Source organism: Lissotriton vulgaris, chromosome 6 (assembly GCF_964263255.1).
Source record: "Lissotriton vulgaris chromosome 6, aLisVul1.2, whole genome shotgun sequence".
NCBI classification, from domain to species: Eukaryota; Metazoa; Chordata; class Amphibia; order Caudata; family Salamandridae; genus Lissotriton; species Lissotriton vulgaris.
Genome location: NC_141694.1, coordinates 1011364929 through 1011378350, shown reverse-complemented (window position 1 = coordinate 1011378350; position 13422 = coordinate 1011364929). Strand labels below are relative to the sequence as shown.

General features: G+C 47.0%; 1 pseudogene; it reads right to left on the bottom strand.

The window, feature by feature from the left end:
* Nucleotides 1–7272: 7272 nt before the first annotated feature.
* On the bottom strand, nt 7273–12146 carry LOC147708351 (uncharacterized; annotated as a pseudogene).
* Nucleotides 12147–13422: the final 1276 nt, after the last annotated feature.

The following is a 13422-nucleotide window of genomic DNA, read 5'->3' as shown; positions in this document are numbered from 1 at the left end:
CAGGACTGGACTGATTTTGCGGATTGTGCCACTAAGGCGCTGGAAGGCTGGTTATTGGGATGTCAAGTTAAGGACTATACAGGGTTGTATAATTTGATCATGAGAGAGCAAATACCTAATAATTGTCAAAACCAGTTACTACATCAACACCTGATTGACTCTGATCTGACCTCTCCACAAGAATTGGGTAAGAGTGCAGACAAATGGGTCAGAACCAGGATTAGGCCTACAAATCAGGGTGGTGACCAGAAGAAAGATTCTACCAAGCCTCAAGAGAAAGGTGGGGATAAATCTAAGGACAAATTCACTACAGGGCCCCAAAAATCCTCTGAGGGGGTGGGTCCCAAAATCCTTCCTCTACAGTTAGGAAACCTTATTGCCATGTCTGTAAACAGCCAGGCCATTGGAAAACTGACAACAGTTGCCCCAAGGCCAGCAATAAGGAAAAGATTCCTCCAAGTAATACTCCAACACCTCCTGTTAGTACTAGTAGTAATCCCCCAGGTGGTGGGAGTGCCCCCAAGAATTTGGCTGGGTTTACTTGGGGAACTCAGGTGGACTCTGGCCTAACCAGGTCCCCTACCACAGCTACTCTTGTCTGTGAGAATGGCATGGGGTTTGCCAACTTCACTGCTTGTCCCAAAATTTTGGGAAAGTACAGACAAGAGCCCCTCATCAATGGGCAGAAAGTTGAAGCCTATAGAGACACCGGGGTTAGCATCACTATGGTGACTAACAGTCTAGTCCCCTCAGGACAACTTTTACCTGGGTTCACCTATCAGGTGATCAACATTGATGGAGTGCAGAAAGATCATCCCATGGCAGTAGTTCATCTCAGCTGGGGAGGTGTCACTGGCCCCAAGAGAGTGGCAGTGTCTACAAACTTGCCTGTAGATTGTCTACTAGGGAATGATCTAGAGATCTCAGCCTGGGCTGAGGTAGAACAAGAAACCCAGTCCAGAATGGTAGGCTTTCCAGAAAAGGTTAGTGGGGCTGTGATAGCCACAGCCCCAGCCCAAGCTGAATTCCTTCCTAAAGAAATTGGAAGGGCTGTGATGGTCACAGCCCAAGCTAAGGCAGACTTCCATGAAAAGGTTGGCAGGGCTGTGATGGTCACAGCCCATACCCAGAGTTCCTTACTGAAAAGGTTGGTAGGGCTGTGATGGTCACAGCCCAAACTCAAACTGATTTTAGTGTTGTGAAGCCTGAAACCTATGGACCACTCCACTCAGACAGAGAGCATTGGGGAGGAAGAAAAGTCTCCCTCCCACCAGACATTAGGTGAGAGTCAGCCTCCTCAGGGAACTGACCCTACCCCTTGTGAAGAAACGGCCCCAGAGGTAGTCAGGCCTAGCCTGGCAGAGCCTCTGATGTCAGTGGATCCTTCCAAGGTGGGACCCAATCTGGAGCAGGTAACCTGCCCCTCTCTACCCTTCCTCAGTCAGCCCAGGGCTGCAGAGGTCAGGGAGGCCAGTGGACCCCAAAGGGCCCCGTGTCCCCAAGAACCACCCCATCAACAGATTAGGGGCACCAAAGATAGCAGCACTAGCAAGGTGACATTTTCAAAAACTCCTGAGGGATCTCCCTTACACCTAGTTAGGAACCTCCCCCAGATGGATTCTGTTGGGCATAGTCAAACCTGGGACTTAAGGGCCCAACACCTGACCTGTCCCTCCAGTAAGCCAACAAAAGGGATCCAGTCTCCAGCTGTAGGCAGCCAGAGGTTGACCCTGAGAGCACAGTGCAACTCAGTCCTGGAAAGAAAGGCACTCATGGTGGAAAATGATTGGAGGAAGCTGAGCCCTAAATTAGAGGAGCCTCACTTCACTACTCCATCTCAACACCAGCCTTTTACTTTGCCAAAACACACCACAGGTAGAGATTCCCTATGGTGGAGACCCTATGATACCCTTAGGGAAAGGGATTGCTTAGTGGACCATGAGACAGGGGGTAACCATGCTAGTGCAGGTACTTCTTTATATGGTCACTTAGGCAATATAGGCTTACCTGGTCAAGGATAGCCTTATCTCCTTTCATTTGGGGGGGGGGGGGGGGGGGGGGGCGGGTTGTGTAGGAAGGTGGATACCTGACTATGGTTACCCCAGATTTTTTGCCTAGTGTTTAGCTGGTTTTCGACTTAGTTGACCTGGGATCCTGCTAATCAGGGCCCCAGGCTTTCTGCTCTCACTGTAAAATGGTCTCCATGTACTTTAGGTACATCTCCAATTGGATATTGGGTCACCTTGTGAGCCCCTGTACAGTGTACTATAGGTACCCAGGGCATAGGTGCATCCAAGGCCTACCAGGGGTTGCAGCATGTATTATGCCACCCCTGGCTGGCCATCCAAACTGACACAACTGGCTGATCACTCAGCTGGGGCAAGGTCATGTAATCACCCCTTGCTTAGGTATAGTATTCCTATACCTACTTATATATAGACACATAGTAACCTGTAAGTCACTCCTATGGCAGGCCTTAACAATCCTGGAGGCAGAGTGCTTGGTTATGTGTGAGATGGTGCTCTAGCATGAGCTGAGCCTGTCTGCAGCTTTCGGAACCATGTCCTTATAGCTGTTCTATGATATCGCCATACCATATACTCTTAAGTGCATTATAATCCTCGCGGTTAATGCTAACTTTGGTTTGGCTTTATCCAAACATGTCGTGTAAGGTGTCATACGCTTTGGAATACTACCCCCTCGCCAATCCTGGCGACGGGGGTAGCATTCCACCCTTCTAGAGGGAGAAGACCTGTTATTGCTGACTATCCCGGTTAAAGTTAACCAGAGCCCAAGCATCACAAAATGGATGCTGCTGCCACCGACACAAGTCTGACCTCCTGCTGCTGGGAGTCCTTCCAGTCACGGAGGTTTGGACAATAGGTTTCCTGCCATCCCCATAAGGGTTGTTTGGACTGGTGCAAGGTGATCACTAGAATAGTGAACACCATATACCAGGCCAACTTCTCACAGTGGCAAACTTAACTTCCCCTTCTGAAACTAGAACTGCTTCAGTGTGCATCCTGATTTGCTCTGGGCACACTGTTGATCCTGTGTGTATACTTGCCATCCCAGGTGCAGCTGGACTGGGTGCCTTAGGGGCTTTGCTGTGGGGGCAAGATGTATCTACAGTTAAGTGTCCCAACTTCTTACAGTTGTTACGCCAGGCCTTTAAAGGATCAACGTTCTTCCCCCTTCAGGGCTGAGGCATATAGGGAGTAGTTTGGGACCCACCTACCTGCACAGGTTTTTGGGTCCCTTTAGAAGACTCAGACTTTTTATCTTGGGGATTCTCACCACCATTCCCCTGGGGAGGTTTTGTAACCACCTTTTTCTGGTCACCCCCAGTGGCTGTCCATGTCACCCTTGTCTTGAACCAATGGTCTGGCTTCTTTCCCAAAACTTGGGTAGAAATTAGACCTAGGTCTACCAAATGCTGATGCAACTTTTCATTTATGCAATTCCTCAAAATGTGTTCCCTCATAAACAAATTGTAAAGTCCAGAAAAATCATGCACATTGTGTCCAGTTAACCAACCATCTAGTGTCTTTACTGAGTAATCTACAAAATCTATCCAGGATTGGGTATGGGTTTTGTGAGCCCCCCTGAACCTAATTGTGTACTCCTCAGTAGTGAGCCCAAATCCCTCAATCTGAGTCTACTTCATGAGGTCATAAGACCCTGCATCTGGCCCAGAGAGGGCCAGAAGCCTGTCTCTGCATTTACCAGAGAACAGTTCCCACAGGAGTGCCCCTCAGAGAGGTTTCTTTAACTTTCTCATGTCACAAACCCTCTCAAAGGCTGTGAACCATTTGGTGATGTTGTCACCTTCCTCAAATATAGGGACACTCACTTTGGGAATTTTAGAATCATAAGATTGCTCTTCATCCGTATTATTAGTATTGCTGCCACCATTGATGGGTGCTAAATCCATCTCTTTCCTTTCCTTTTCTAGAGCCAGGAGTCTGGACTCTAGGTCTAACCTCTTGGGCAGCTTTGCTAAAAAGCTATCCTCCTCATTGGGGCTATTCCCAATGTTTTCCCTGGGGACTGGTCTACCTGTGTGGTCTCTAGGACCCCAGAGATGTGTTCTTGGAGTCAAGGGTATGGGAGCCCCTTCTTCACCTAGGGAAGGGAGGGGGGTCTCTCTCCTCCTCCTCCTCTATTTCCCCTTCTGACTGGTCATCACCATATTCAGAGGGGTGGCCTTTAGCATGCTCAGCCAGGAGCTCCTGGAGCCCTTGTTTGGTTGGATGCTGGCAGATTTGGATATCTTTAATTTTGCGTAAGGACCTCAACTCCTCGAAAGACAAGTGTAAGTAAAGTGTGAGGTTAAGCTCCTCCACCAGGTCCTGCATGTTGTTAGCTTCACTAGTAGCTGGGTTCTTTTGAGACATTCTAGCCTGACAGTTCTAACCCTCTACCCTGACTACAGTGACTTTTATTTTCTTAGAATTCTAATGGGACTTAAGCAGGGCCCTGACAAGACTTTTATTATTTTGGAAAAAACAATTTCAGAATTCTAGCAAGTTCTGTCGTGTAATCAGATGGTAACCAAGTAGTCCAACAAATGAAAATTTGTATCCACCGCTGATCCACCAATGTAAGAAAGTTGCTCTGTATATAGTGGACTAAAGTAAGGTACAGTGTGCACAGCATCCACAGTCCTCAGAGGTATGGCAGAGGCTAAAGTTAGATATAACCTTACTCTCAAAAGTGGTAGCTTGGTCGAGCAGTAAGGCAGTATCTGAGGACAGTGTAAAGCATTTTATGCACACACTCCGTCAGCAAATGATCTCACACACTCAAGAACTAAACTCTAGGCCAATTGTTTTGTATATAAAAAAATATATAGTTACTTTATTTTAGAACCACAGTTGGTATCATAAATACTTTCTCAGAATGAGATGTTGCAATTGAATACTTTCAAATAGCAGTTGACTTTTAAATGCAATAGTTACAGTTGTTGCATTATGCAACATAAGTTTAAACACAATTTATCATTGAGCTCAATAGAAGTTTTTAAGTAAATGCAGTAAAATCACTTTACGTATCTTTTTCTAACTCAGGGCTGGATCCTGTATTCAGCACTGGTGCATTTCCTGAAAACAGTTGAAAAAAATCATCGTTTTTGTTATACAGGCGATTTTTAAGGATTATTTGTAAGTTTAGAAATCGGACACAGAAGATTTTCTGGTGAAAACCAGACAATGGATTCCTATAGAGGAAAATTGAGTTAACAGTAAATCATGGTTATAATTACTTTTCAGGCTCAGTGCTGGGCTGAAAGATACGGTACAAAAGGGGTATTGATGGATGGAGCATCTGAATCAATCAAACACTCACATCCAGTCAAAAGATCTGGGTTTAATCCATCACCGTTCTTTAGCCCACTCTGCCACCCCAGTTCAGACATGGCTATATGCAAATCAGTCTGACCCTGTGCCTCATGGTAACAGTCCAGCCAGAACTGCCAAGCCATGTCTTCCCTGGACCGGAAACAAGCTTCCGAGGACCGATTTCTGGCATTCCAGCCGTCTTCAGCCCGGCTTGCTTGAATCCAGTGGCAAAGTGAGCAAGGGACTCACGTCTGAGCATACCCTGCCACACTTATGGCGGCCAAAAGCGGTACAAAAGGGGGTGGTGATGGACGGAGCATCTGAATCAATCAAACACTCACACCCAGTCAAAAGATCTGGATTTAATCCATCACCGTTCTTTAGCCCACTCTGCTACCCCAATTCAGAAATGGCTATATGCAAATCAGTCTGACCCTGTGCCTCATGGGAACAGTCCAGCCCGATCTGCCAAGCCATGTCTTCCCTGGACCGGAAACAAGCTTCCGAGGACCGGTTTCTGGCATTCCAGCCGTCTTCAGCCCGAGAGAGGGAAACTAGAGGCCCTTTCGAGTCCCCTTAAGGGTGTGGCCACGTTCAACTGTGATCTGAAGAACCGTCTCAATCAGGCACTGGTAAAGGAGGAACAATAAGGTGAAATGACGTCTTTTCAAGTTGGAGTGGCACGTTTATTTTCACACACACATGTATATCAATAAGGCATATTGCTAAAGAACACTATTTTAAGAAAACCTGGCTTCACTCTGCCAGAAAATATGCAAGATATCAATTGTTTCTAAAATGCTGCGCAGTGAACAGAAGTGACTGTCTACTAAAATATGACTTCCAATGTAAAATGGAGGCTTTACGAAGGCATTAAATCCTGTTCAAGAAAATTCTTTGTCTACACACAACTTCCCTGAAGAGAAACATCATTGGAGGTTTAAGTATTCTAGCAAGAATAAAATATCAGAGGCTAAGATTAAAAAGGCACAGTTGGATTTTTAGCTGGATTATACAGAGTACATTTCTATCTGGCCTAGTGCCCTAAAGCACCTATCTAGGGAGAACACCCCTAGAGGATCTAACGCTAAAAAGATACCTTAAAATGCAAAGAAGTGGGTATGGATGAGAAAGCACTTGGTAAGTTGAGATAATTAAGAGAGTTAAAGATGCTATCTTATTCAGGAAGGCATCACCTGGTAGAGTAGGTTTTGGCAGTCCCAAATCAGATAGTCGGTTGACCGGAGAACCACCCAAAAAGTCAGCTTGGAGAGTTCTGCCTTCTAATTGTGATGGTGAATCTTTTATACCTGAAATCGCAGAACTGACACTGTCCTGGCGTACTTTCTGACGCAGGTGGCTTGACCGCATTGTCCTAGGACAGTGAGGGCGGTCAGGTGTCCTAACGGTTGGTTGGCCATGCTTAACCGCAGAACATAAACAAAGAACATCTTGTCCTGTACATATTTCTAAAAATGTATGTGAGACTGGAACTTACGCCAGGTGCTAGTATTGCAAGAAGTTGAGGCTTATTTCGGCAAGCTAAGTTTCAAAACAAGATTTCAGTGGAAAATCCCAAGATGTGTCAACCTGCACTAGCTGAGTCTTGTGTACGTGTGTGGGGGCGTTGGTCTTGATGCTGTGGAAACTTACTGTACTTCACGTCAGGCCAATTTACCAGGTTGTTTTTCAGTGCAACAGAAATGCATGTTTAACATTATTGTGGGCCTAGTGCATTTTGTTAGCCTAAGGCATGTCTTTTTGGCCTTTGCCTTGGGTCTATAACCCCAGGATTCAGGGAATTTGTGGGATTTAATTTGCTGATCATGCATAGCACAATTGAGGGTTTTAAGCATATTTTCAGGTTCTCTCTGTTAGGACCATATGTGACATTTTCGCTATCAAGGCAGATAAGAAGCGCTCTTTTTGGTGATCAGATGGTAGAGCGTGATTTTAACCCTTCATCATCTCCCCGCTCTTGTTCATTTATGAACACACTCTTAACTGAGTATCTCGGTGACCCTTCAGCCAGTGGGGGTATCCAGGGCATGTCGTTAACATAACACTTAAAGTTGCCTTGGAACTGCTCTTTTTTCTTCGCTCTTTCTCCATCTGGCCTAGCAATTATGTCGGCATATTCTGCACCTGATTCTCTAAGCAGACGCTCGTATTGGGCTGCTGCAGGGCTCTTGCTCAGGGTGTCCCTACCTGGTGGAAGTGGAGGAGCTGTGGGTATGCCATAGTGAGTGCCTGGTGCTGCTACCTCACTCATTTCTAATTGTACTCCAGTCCCATCCCCAGGAACCAGATGCATATCTTCATATTTCGCTACCTGGTAGATCCCTGTGCTAGCATAATTCATCCCTACTGCCTTGGTACTTAATCTTTTAATACAGTGACTCCCTATCTGAAAGGCGCAACACAGAACTATCAAAATGCCAACAATGGGTATCATTAATTTCAAGATTGCTGTCAGCCATGAAGGCATCCAGTCAAGATTGAACCAGTCTGTTGGAATAATGTCCGCAGGGGCACCTCCTTCGTTGGTCATTTCTTTTCCCAAGTAGTCAACTCCTCAATGGCCCTTGCTATTGATCCGTTATCCTCATTGTTTCCTGGTATGAAAGTGCAGCAGGATTTTCCGATTCGATGACACAAACCACCATCTTTGGCAGTCAGCATGTCGAGGAAGTAGCGATGTTCCAGAACCATTAGTCTTAATGGGCGCAGTTCTTCCCTTATTGCATTTAGTCTGTCTCTGGTGCTGTTGATGGCTTTCATGACCTCATAGCGCGTTACTTCCAGCCAACGAGCATTAGCCTGAGTTTGGAACATTGGAACTGCCCCTCCGAAGAACAGCTGGGCCTCGTTGAAGAGGCGGAATTCTTCTGGAACTTTACTAAGGGCCTCAGCTGCGAAGTACTCGGCTGTTCGCCGGTGACGGTGGAGGAAGGTAACATCACCTGTCATTGGGTGTGACAGTATGTGGGAAGCATTCGATGCCGGCACAACCAGATGTACTTCATGCAGAGTCACCAAAGAACACAGTCCGAGCAACTGAGGAGGTAGTTGGAGATAGAGGTGTTCTTCACAAGCCCAATAGTAGTCCATCAGGGTGGAGGTGCCGTACTGCATATCAAAATTGAAGATAGTGGAATTACAGTCTGTGTTACGCCCAACAGAGACGGAGCCATTACCTATGAAACAAAGAGAAGAGTTTTTTAGTTTAAAGGCTTTTTTTGGTTTGGACATTCCTTCCCCACTCCAGGTATATCTGCCACTTTCCCGAGCCCATATCTGTTCACAGTCCTCATTAACCCTCCAATCAACGTCTCCCTCATAATCTGTTTCCCCAGCCTAAGGGGGACCTAAGGAGGCTGCTCTACATACTAGGCCACCCACAGGGCTCCATCTGCCCTTTGTGTAAATTTGTGCTAGTAACTTCAGCACAGTTCTATCACGGCATGGGCATGTGCGGCTGTCATGTGGTAGGGAATCAATGCAATTGGCTACGGGCACCGACACTGAGATATATATTTTTGTTTCAGGATAATTGATCCAAGCTCGTCCTTATTATGCCCCCTTTTATGCAAGTTCCTTATCTCTTCTTTCAGGGCGGCTGTCTCGGTGAGAACCCTGTGTAAAATGGGGGTATAGTCCCAAGTTGTGGTATTCACAAATACTGTATCCAATTCAACTTTACTGATCTGTGTCGGTCCTTGTGTGCGGCAAAGATACAGGTGCAGGAGGCACATAGCTATGGGAGGTGGGACTTCTTTAGGGAAAATTAGTCTATCTGCTCCTACTGCATGGGGGATGTATGAACATACATAGCAAGAATCGTTTGTTATTGTCTTCCCTACTGCTGTCATGTCCCTGTACCAGGAGTTATCTACTAGGGAGGAGTGGACGGAGTGATCTCTTACTGACAGTTGTAGGCCTAAGATGGGCTCTAGGCCCTTTTGTATCTCTACAAGGTGTTGGAACATCTTATGCCCTGCCCTCTTGTTCGTAGGCTTGCGGGGGACAAGGGGCTTTGTTCTGTGAGGAGAAATAGCAAACCAGGGAACCCTGTGGTGATGAGAGGGGCGCTGACGGGAGACTGGTTGTGGCCCTGTGAAGTTAGCAGACCTATCCCATGTACTATTCCTGTTCTCTGAGGTGAAGGGTGAGAGTTCAAGGTGCACACTAGTGTGCGTGTTGCTAGCAGTGCTATTTTCTGGAAGTTCAGGACCTAATGTGCTGTGTGTTGCTTTCTGCTGTTTGAGTGTGACTGCTGGTACAGTGGATGGAACAGCGGATAGTAAGGCATCTTTGCTGCTTCTATCATTATAACTTTTCACAGCAAGAAAATAGATACACCAATTAAGCGTTATCAGTGCCACTCCAATAATGATACAAAACATGAGTGTGATAAGAGTACATAACTTCACATCACAGCTTCTGTATTCCTGGAACAGCACGGGGGTGTCATCTTCTTCTTCTTCTTCTTCCTTGACATTGGACGGGAAACCGCTGTCCTCATTCAGGCACTTTCCTCTCTCAGTCCATTGTCTATTGCTGCGGAGGCGCAGGATCGAGCCGGACGTCCTGTCGGTGGATCCATGCCTTGCGCTTAGCTATCCAGACGGCAGTTGGAGATAAATCAGTCACTGCAAAGGGACCGTCAAATTTGGGGTCTTTCCACTTCCGGACGTGCCTCCGGGCGAAGATCAGAGTCCCAGGATGGATAGGTGGCAGCTCTGGATCGGTGGAGCTCTTCTCCTTCCTTTTGGACACCTGGGCAGAAAGGAACTGCGTAGCGCGGGTTAGTGTGGACACAAAATTGTAAAGCTCAGCTTTAACTATCTCTGACGATGACTCACTGTCAGTTTTGGGCCTGGTGGAGGGGATAGTTACATTTATGGATCGTCCGGTGACAAGTTGGTGGGGCGTGAGGTGGTGATCCGAGCTTGGGGAGTTTCTCAGTGAGTAGAGGGCAAGTGGAAGGCAGTAGAGCCATTTCTTACCGATGGTGGCGCTGATTTTGCTTATTTTGTTTTTGAGCAGGCCATTGAGGCGCTCACAAATGCTGTTGCTTTGGGGATGGTAGGCAGATGTTAGTTTGTGTCTGATGCCTAGCATTATGGTCAGGGAGGAGAAGATGGCATTTGAATAATGACTTCCGTTGTCAGTTCTAATGGCCTCGGGAATTCCAAAGCATGATATGACGTCACGCAGTAGGAATGTGGCTGCTGCTTTGGCATCGCAGTGAACGCATGGTCCAGCTTTGATCCATCGTGAAAATAGGCATACCACCACAATGAGATATCGGTAATTTTGGCACCTATCGATCATGTCAACATAGTCGAGGTGGAGTTCTTTGAAGGGGCCAGAGGGTTTGGGGATGGTGGAAGCAACTGTTATGAGCGTTGGATTGGGTGAGTACTGTTGGCAGATGAGGCAATTATTGACAAAAAAGTTGTATTAGTTTGTGGGCATTGGGAATGAACCAATCTGTTTGCAGTGTTGTGGACATGTTATCTCGAGAGACATGTGCGGGAAGGTGGAGTTGGTCCAGTGCCACCTGCAGTAAGGCTTGTGGCGTGACAGACTTCCCAGACATGGTCTGCCTGTAAATAAAATCAGCAGGGTCCTGCTGTACTCCCCTCTTCTTCCATAGCTCTTTCTCTTGTTGTGGTGCACTTTCTTGTATTTCTCTGAGATGCAGTTGGGCAATGGAATCGTATTGTTGTGTGTTATCGATCGGGCAGGAAGCATTTGGGTCAAGAGTCTCATTGCTGGTGTCTGTGTCATGGTTGTTGTCTGTGTGCTGTGCTGAAGCTATACTGTCTTGATGTGTTCTTGTCTGTTGTGCTGGTGCTACAGCTTGGGCAAGTAAGAATGGGACGTTGTACGGATCAGGCTCAGTGAAAGGTAAGGGGGGTCTGGCTGCAGCTTTGGCTGCCCAGTCTGCCAGAGCATTACCTCTGGAGAGAAAGTCATGTCCATTAGTGTGTGCTGCACATTTGACAACCGCTACCTCAGTTGGAACTGTAAGGGCCTCAATCAAGTCCTCCAGCAATTGTTTGTGGCATACAGGTGTCCTATCTGATTTGAGAAAGCTGCGCCTTTTCCAGCATGGGATGATTGATTGTGTCGTTGTTGTGACGTATGCAGAGTCTGAGTACACTGTGATGCGGTCATCAGCCCCGTGGTGCAAAGCGGCAGTTAGTGCCACTAATTCTGCAGCCTGGGCTGAGTAGTGTGGAGGCAATGTAATTTGCTGTACAATGTCTAGGGAATCAGAAGAGTCATGCTGTTGGGCCCTGACTACTGCAGCACCTGTGTACCTAATCCCTGTCTCTTGATCAATGGTGGAGGACCCATCAACAAAACATGCTCTGTGTACATGGTCAGCGAGGACACCATGACAATGGGGGTGCTTTTGTCCACAGCAAAGGCTGCAGCAGCGAGAGCCTGTTCGCAGGGATAATGACCTCTCATAACTGAGTCTATCAAGCCGCTAAAGTAGGCAATTGGCTTGTGGCCCATGGGGTATTTCTGAGTAAGGACAGCAGTCATGACCTGACCATTGCAGTGGGTGAAAAGATAGAATTCATTTGTGTAATCAGGTGTCCCTAACACTGGTGCATTTGTTATCTCATCTTTAAGCTGTTTGAAGGAAGCTGTCATTTCAGGTGTCCAGTCTAGTCTGTTGCGTCTGTCTTTTGCTGCTTTAACTGCTTTCAGCAAGGGAGCAGTTATAGTGGAGAAGTCAAAGATCCATTGGCGGACATAGTTCACAAGTCCAAGGAATTTTTGCATCTCCTTCACAGTTTGGGGCTCTGGGGTGTTTCTTATGGCCTCAACTCTGTCTGGTGTTACTCGTCTCCCTGATGCTGATAGTACCTGACCTAATTAGTGTACCTCTGTTTGGCAGTACTGAAGTTTGTTTTTGTCCACTTTATAGCCTATGTGAGCTAGGGTGGTGAGTAGAGAGATGGTGTCTGTTCTGCACTGCTGTTCTGTGGTGCTGCAGAGCAAAATGTCGTCGACATATTGCAGCAGAGTGCTGTCACATTGGAAATTTGATAAGTCTTCTTTGACCACTCTGTTGAAGACGCTGGGGGACTCACAGTACCCGTGAGCCAATCTTCGGTAGGTCATTTGCACCCCTTTGTAGCAGAAAGCCAATAGGTACTGACTGTCTGGGTGAAGGGGGACGCTGAAAAAGGCATTTTTCAGGTTGATCACGGAAAAGTATTGTGCATTCGGGGGAACGTTGGTAAGGATGACGGAAGGGTCTGGGATGATGGGATACTTCGGTACCACTATGTTATTGATCGAACGCAGGTCATGAACCAAACGCCATTGATTGGTCTTGCCCTTGCGAACAGGAAAAAGGCATGTGTTACAGGGTGATACACAGGGGTATATGACTCCCTGGTCCAGCAGGGCCTGTATAGTAGGGGGAATGCCTTCCTCTGCTTCCTTAGATAACGGGTACTGTTTAATTCTGGGTAGAATTGCGCCTGGTTTCAGTGTTATTTTAAATGGAGTGGCAGAACTGATGAGACCTACATCATTGGGACCAGTAGTCCACAGATGCGGCGGGACTTGAGCCAAGTCTGCTTCACGCACTGAATCATATTTTGGTGGAGCAGTGGGTGTTCTCTTTTCCACTGTCACCGAGAGAGGTACCTCGTACTGATAGAGGATCTCTGTTATGGGATGGTCATCAGATCACAAAAGAGCTGTTCATCTGAAATGTCTATCACTTGGTGTCCGGGCTCGATGAAAATTACACAGGCCCAGGAGCGCATATTGTCGTCTCCTGCTATGAATGCCCCGTATGTAGGTGTAATGTGAAGAGCGTGTATGCCTAGGATCATCGTTTTGTCCGCTATTTGGTAGTGCTGGGACTGTGGGCGAAAGAGAAATTCCTTTGGGAGCTGGACAGTGCGCTGGTGCAGCTCGGGTGTGTTGGCTACAAAGATGTGTACAGCAGCGGAGAACGCTTGCTCATCCACAGGGCGAGCCCTCAATTGATCCTTCAAGTAAGAGTCAACAGTGAGTGCCATCATCATCGCTAGGGGTGTGC